The 7,221-nt window shown below is 29.5% G+C and overlaps 1 non-coding gene across 1 annotated transcript; it reads left to right on the plus strand.

Annotated features, from left to right (window-relative positions):
• Positions 1-6,896: 6,896 nt before the first annotated feature.
• LOC142512983 (U5 spliceosomal RNA) lies at positions 6,897-7,017 on the plus strand. The gene has a single exon (XR_012808954.1). It is a non-coding gene; the product is annotated as a U5 spliceosomal RNA (small nuclear RNA).
• The last annotated feature ends 204 nt before the right edge of the window (positions 7,018-7,221 follow it).

Consider the following 7,221-nt stretch of genomic DNA (forward strand, 5'->3'; position numbering starts at 1 on the left):
GATGGGCTATCATAACCAACATAAATTCCGATCTTTCTTTGAGGTCCCATTTTTGTTCGTTGAGGTGGTGCAATAGGCATATATATCATACATCCAAAAATTCTCAGATGAGAAATATCTGGTTCTTTACCAAATGCAAGCTGCAATGGGGAGTATTATTAATATGTACTTGGTCTGATGCGAATTAATTCAGCAGCATGTAAAATTGCATGACCCCATATAGAAACAGGGAGTTTTGTTTTCATAATCATTGGTCTAGCAATCAGTTGTAGACGTTTAATCAATGATTCAGCTAATCCATTTTGTGTATGTACATGAGTCACTGGATGCTCAACAGTGATTCTCATTGACATACAATAATTATTGAAAGTCTGGGAAGTAAATTCACCAGCATTATCAAGTCTAATTTTCTTGATTGTATGATCGGGAAATTAATTCTGCAATTTTATTATTTGAGCAAGTAATCTTGCAAATGCCACATTTCGGGTTGATAATAAATATACATGTGACCATCTGCTGGAGGCATCGATCAATATCATAAAATATCTAAGTGGTCCACATGGTGGATGAATTGGCCCACAAATATCACCCTGAATACGTTCGAGAAACATAGGTGATTCATTTTTTATTTTAGCTATGGTCTTATAATAAGTTTTCCAAGAGAACATGCTTCACACATTAAGAGACCTATTTATAGAATTTCTTTGAAAATAATCCAAAAATAAATGCATCATTACATACATTATCACACACTAATTTTGAATATTTACAACTCTTATTTTCAACATTCAATTTTCTTATTTTCAATATTCAAATATTACAACTCATTTTTTTCAACATTTATGATATTCTTTTATATTGGAAAATGATGCAACTTACTGTACTCTGTTTTTTTAGTAACATAGGTACGTTAATTAAGATTTGAAAAATATATCATGTTTTTTAAATAAATTATCTAAAAATATAATAAATAATTAGTCGTAAGATTTTTATGTTTTCAATAATTTTTTAAAAATGTGTAAAATAAAAAAACTGTAAATAGAAAAAAATATATTATCAGTTATCGTTTATTGAGATCGATTATATTTGGATTATTGGATTTTTAGTTAATGATGTAAAATAATCTATTTATATCAATTTGACAATAAATTTTGGATGGAATAATGCCTGAAACCGATAAAGTGATCCCAAACTGATTACTTATATTAATAATAGTATAGATAGTATAAAAACTTATTTTATTAAGTTTATAGTTAATCCATAATTACAAGATCTTGAAGGATCGAGTGTGCTAGTTCTTTCGAAGGCATTTCGAACACTATATTCTCCAATAAGCTGCAATATCTCGTGTTCTAAGAATATTAACACCGATGAATTAAATCGAGTTTGGTTAAAACCAAGCGGAAGAAATTCGAAGTAATCCTTCGTGAAGAAAACTGTTATATTAGAAAACATTTTAACTTATGTAAACTGAATAACCGAAAAAGGGTAGATTGGTTTTTGCATTCATCAGTTCAGTTATGGTGACAACTGATTTGACGGATACTCTAACTGATCCAAACAGTTTGAAAACAATAGTCAATCAGTTAAATACACAAGATATGTTTATGGATGTTCGGAGACTTCAACTGCTCCTACGTCACCCCTTCTACCGCCTCGGGTAAGACCACTAGAAGACTTTGATTTATACAAACACTTGTACAAATCCTCTCAGCTAGGACTTACATTACTGCCTAAACTGAACTCCTAGCTACGACTGAAGACAGCACCTTCCAGCCAACACTTCTTTAACGTCTATGTGTCAAAGACTACATACACAAGTTTAACGTCTTTGTGCAAGACTGTATTTGAGTGGTTGAGAGTGTTTGTGTGTGAGAACTGAACAAGGATGTTCCAATACACCGAGAGAAATAAGTTTCTTTTTGCTCACTCTCCTTCTTATTGAGTCTTCACTGCTCTTCTCTTTATATAGGCGGGAAAACTGAACGTACAGTGAGACTCATTTTTTGTATCTGTTGCACCTTGAATTCATTTCTTGGACTGTGTCTCGACTTTTCAACTGCCCTTCTGAAACTTTTTGTCTTTAATGCTCTGATTCAACGCCCATTATTGTCCTTTGACTAAACAATGGCTTTGTATCTTCACGTACAGCTGGACTCCACTGAAAGAGTTTGTCTTCATCCATAACTGAAAGATTCTGACTGATGCTTCGAATTGGTCAGTTGAACTGATCTTCAGCTGGGCTGGTGAAATCAGTTGAGTCGTCAGTTGAACTGATTTCACTTTTGTTCAGTTGAACTGATCAGCTGGGTTTCTTCATCAGTTGAGCACTCCTTCAACTGGCCAGGCTTCTGAGGTTCTCCTGCTGAACCACCTATCAACTGGACAATCAGCTGGACTGCTCAATTGATATAACAGTTAAACTGATTCAGTTTATGCGATCAGTTAGGTCTTCAGCTTGCGATGTAAACAGCTCGTGAGTGATCCTAGATGCTGCACACTAAGATAGATTATTAGTAACACAAATTAACAAGTTTTGTTATCATCAAAATCAAGATTGCGAACTTGAAAAGTTCCAACAGATCTTATCAACTTTTCAAGATTTAAAAAATACACACATCGTCTTTACAAAACTAAAAATATTTATACTATTAATTAAAATTAAATATCTCATACTAATCAACCTTTTGGTATGTTGGTGAAAGTTTTTCATAATTCTAAAAATGTCATATATCCATTCAATTTCATATTTTGTGAATCTCTTTTCATTCTCTCTTATATTAAATCATTTGTATTTCAAAAATTGATGAATTTTATTCTATTTGTTTTAAAAAAATTCTTTTTTTAGGATGACATGTGTCGCATGTGTCACGATGTATTAATATTTAATATCATTGAATCATTATTTTTCTTAAAAAATCACACACAATCCAATAATTACAAACCATAAAAAATTATCATAAAGATTTTCAATATCTATACAATAATTAAAGTAGAGAGGGGTGAAGCCTAATTGAAAATCACAGTTGTATAATCATTCAGAGTAGGTCTCTTGTGAGACGGTCTCACGGATCTTTATCTGTGAGACGGTTCAACCATATCGATATTCACAATAAAAATTAATACTTTCACCATAAAAAGTAATATTTTTTTTATGGATGACCCAAATAAGAGATCCGTCTCACAAATACGACACGTAAGACCGTCTCACACAAGTTTTTGCCTTTCATCTATACATGCAATATATATTAATAAGGTTATGGGGTTTGGAATAATTAACTTATTTGAAATTTATCTATAAATATAATATATTATCTAAAATGAGTAAATATCTTTATCTAAAATTTTAAATATTTAATTTATCGTATCTCTACCTGTATATCTCTATGCTGTATTAAGTGTGAGGATGAGTGATTTATAAGGATATTATTACCTCAATGTTTTTAAAAAACTTTCCATTTCTTTCCTTTTATTTTGGTTTTTCCCTAATTTCTTTGGCCTTTTTCCCCTCAAATTTTTGTATTTACTATAGGCTTTTTGTATTATTTTTTTTTACTTACCATTTATTTTTTTAGTTTTTAGTTAAAAAATGAATCATACAATCACACAACATATGCATCCGAGTACTAATATTTATAATTTGGGTATGTCTCATATGAGACGGTTTGACTCGAGTCATATTTACATTTAAAATAATACTTTTGACATAAAAAATTATAATTTTTCATAGATCGAGTATAGTAAAATATGTCTCACAAAATTGACCGGTGAAACCGTAACATATGAGTTTTTTATGTTATAATGCATCTATAATTAACATATCTTTATCTATTTTAAAATTTTCCAAATACTAAATAATTTTTTATCTTTATCTAAAATGTCGAAGAAGAGACATCAAAGAAAGCTATAGTTGGACAAAATTCGGCTGCCCAAGTAGAGTCAGACGCTCGAGTGTGTAGTTTCTAATTTGTCGCTACTATTGAAAAAAAGCCGAGTGGCAAGTAGAACCAGACGCCCGAGTGTGTAGTCTCTGATTCGTGACAAACAAGGTCAGTCTCTCAAACTGATCATGACATTGGACATTAAATGTTATGGGCCACCTTAGCACTCTGCATCGTAGCACCATTGGATGGCTCCCAGTACTTGATCGGACATGGCCTATTACCATCCCTACCAACGTACGAACTCCAACTATCAACATATCATCAACGCATAGTAGTCACTTGTAATACAGGTCCACTAAAAAGTCCAAATATCAATAGTAATAAGGGGTGTATTCAATGTAGGAGATTTATTGACTTTTAATGACTTTTATATTATATATTTAAAAAGTCTAGATGTATTCAACTTAGACTTTTACATACACTATAGAAGTCTAGTGGTATTCAAAATATACTTTCATATAGTTTTAAAAAGTCAAGTGGTATTCAACATTGACTTTTAAAAACTATATAAAAGTCTATAGGTATTCAAAATTTCAATAGACTTTTAATAACTTCATGAAATTAATCAACATACAAACATTAAAATCTAAGGTACAACTATAAATTGTCAAAAATTTTATTTGGTTCAACTCAAAGATTTAGATGGATTTTTAAAACTTCTAACTCATTCACAAGCTATTTATTTCTCTCTCTGACGCTTCACATAATCTCTTTTCTTATCTTCTCTCCTTTCATCTATCTCTATCACTCTTTCAAATTTTAGAAGTGTATCTCTATATATATTTTCATCTTTCCTTTTTTAATTTTTCATTTTTTGGTTGATTGTTCATTTAATAATTTTTTATTTTAATATCATAGAAAATCTTGAATTTCATAATTATTTTGTGATTTTTAATTTATGATTTATACAAATTAATGTAATATGCGGTAATAATAAAAGATGATCCAAAAAAATATTGCTTAATTCTTAATAATTGAATAGCCTTGCAACAACCATGATTTTTAAAATTCTTTTTAGCGTTTTAAATTTCAATTAATATGTAAGCTATGATATTTTTATACAAAATTATATCCACACAAATATTCTTTTGACATGTATATTATCAATTTAAAAACAAATTTACAAATTAATCAATTGATGTATTTTAAAAAAATTTACAAGCATACATACAAACTCACATATATATACATATAAGGATTAAATGATTTAACTTTTAAATAAGTAAATTCATTTATTAATATAAATATTGAAAAACTATTTTAAACTGAATATGTTATATATGTTAATTAATTATTGGTTCAAAGAAATTAATAAAAATAATATGTTATAATTAAGTACAAATTTTTTAAATTCTTTAAAAAAAATTTGAAAAATTTATAAAAATCTTGCAAAAAAGTCTACATGAATTCACATAAATAGGTTTATAAATATGTGAGATTCTGTAAAAGTCAATAAAAATCTATCAAATCCATAAAAATTTATCATTTGAAAAAGTCATTAAAAATCATCAAAACTATGAATTGAATACATCTCACTAATATAAACAAGTGTAAGTATAGTTTTAAAAAATCCTCACTCTCTTCCTTTTCGTTGTGTTTTTGTTTCTATCCACATCTCATAAGATTGCTTTACGAACTTCAAATATATATTAGCAAAATTAATCTCAATCTTAAATAGTGGTGTTTGTGTACATGAACTGAGCTTCCAACTCGCATCCAAGTCGAGCAGATTTTCCGATCAAAATCGATTGCTTGTTGAGCAAATTCTATAAACGATTTCATTTCTTAACCAACGGTGTGAACGAATGGTGCTTCCAACTCGTATATCTAAGTCGAGGATTTTTTTCCATTAAAATTTAATTGATTTTTGAGAAAATTTTTATAAATGATCTAATTCAATCTTTAACCAACGCAGTACAAGAACTGAGCTTCCAAAATTTTTATGCTCATATGTCACAAGTGTTTGAAAAAACATATATTGATCTGAGATAAAACTTGAGCTCAAATAAAACAGTTTCGGAGTCAACGTGGCTCATCTTATCCTATTCCTTCATCCCAACAGAAGAAAAAATAATATTTTCACACAACCACGATAGTAGGTCTCTTGTGAGACGGTCTCACGAATCTTTATCTGTGAGACGGGTCAACCCTACCGATATTCACAATAAAAAGTAATACTCTTATCATAAAAAATAATATTTTTTCATGGATGACCCAAATAAGAGATCTGTCTCACAAAATACGACCTTTGAGACCGTCTCACATAAGTTTTTGTCTTTCCACAAATGTCATTCAACTTAAAAAAATCCTAAATTTAATTTAAAATAATAAAAAAAATTTCATCATACAATGTCATCATGTAATTTTTATTCCTTACAATTACAATGATCACATTTATTATTATCACTAGTACTTGAGTGCACGTGTTCCGTGTTTATATAATATGGGTTTTTAATAGAAAAAATAAATGGTAAAAAAAATTCAAAAACGACGTTTTCATAAATAATAATCCACCAAAAGGAAAAAAAAGATAATTTCGTAATTAAATAACCATTAATTAAAGAGTTAAAAAATAGAGGATGTCATACTAACAAACCAACCCTTCACACTTAATCTATAATAGATAGAAATAGAGATAGACATTGAGGTTATTATTATTTTAAAATGAATAATCCATTCTTTTCTTCTACTGCTGGCCCCTACATCCCCGACTTTCAGTTTCCTTTTGTCCCACATCGTTCAACGTAGGTAATTGAAGAGTACTATGAGTTATAAAGGAAACGCAAATCCATAAGCATGGATTACTTCATCCTATACCTACCCCTGCTTGCAGGGGTACATCTAAGGATTGAAATTTTTTCTGGCCCAATTTTTTTTTTTAATTTTTTTTTCTATGAAGTGGAATCTCAATCATTTATATGGGGTGTGGACACTGCCCCCACACCCAGGATCGAACGAACCGATAAGCACACAGCGAACTATTCTTTCGCCTTTTACTAAAGAATAATGTGTGCTTGTCTGCTATAAAGAGCGGTATACGCTACTTTTTGGAGGGGTTATTCATACGTGGAATACCCTATCAATTGTTGTGTCATAAGTTTTTTTGTGTTTGAAACACATCATGAGTTATAAAAATTTTATTTGGTATTCTAAAAAATTTGTACGGTTAAAAAAATATTTAATCAGCAGAAATTATAAATATTTTATTTGGCATTCTAAAAAATTTTGTATGGTTATAACAAAATTTAATCATTTATTCTATTTAACATATATATCT

This window comes from Primulina tabacum, chromosome 10 (genome assembly GCF_025594145.1).
Source record: "Primulina tabacum isolate GXHZ01 chromosome 10, ASM2559414v2, whole genome shotgun sequence".
Taxonomy (NCBI): Eukaryota; Viridiplantae; Streptophyta; class Magnoliopsida; order Lamiales; family Gesneriaceae; genus Primulina; species Primulina tabacum.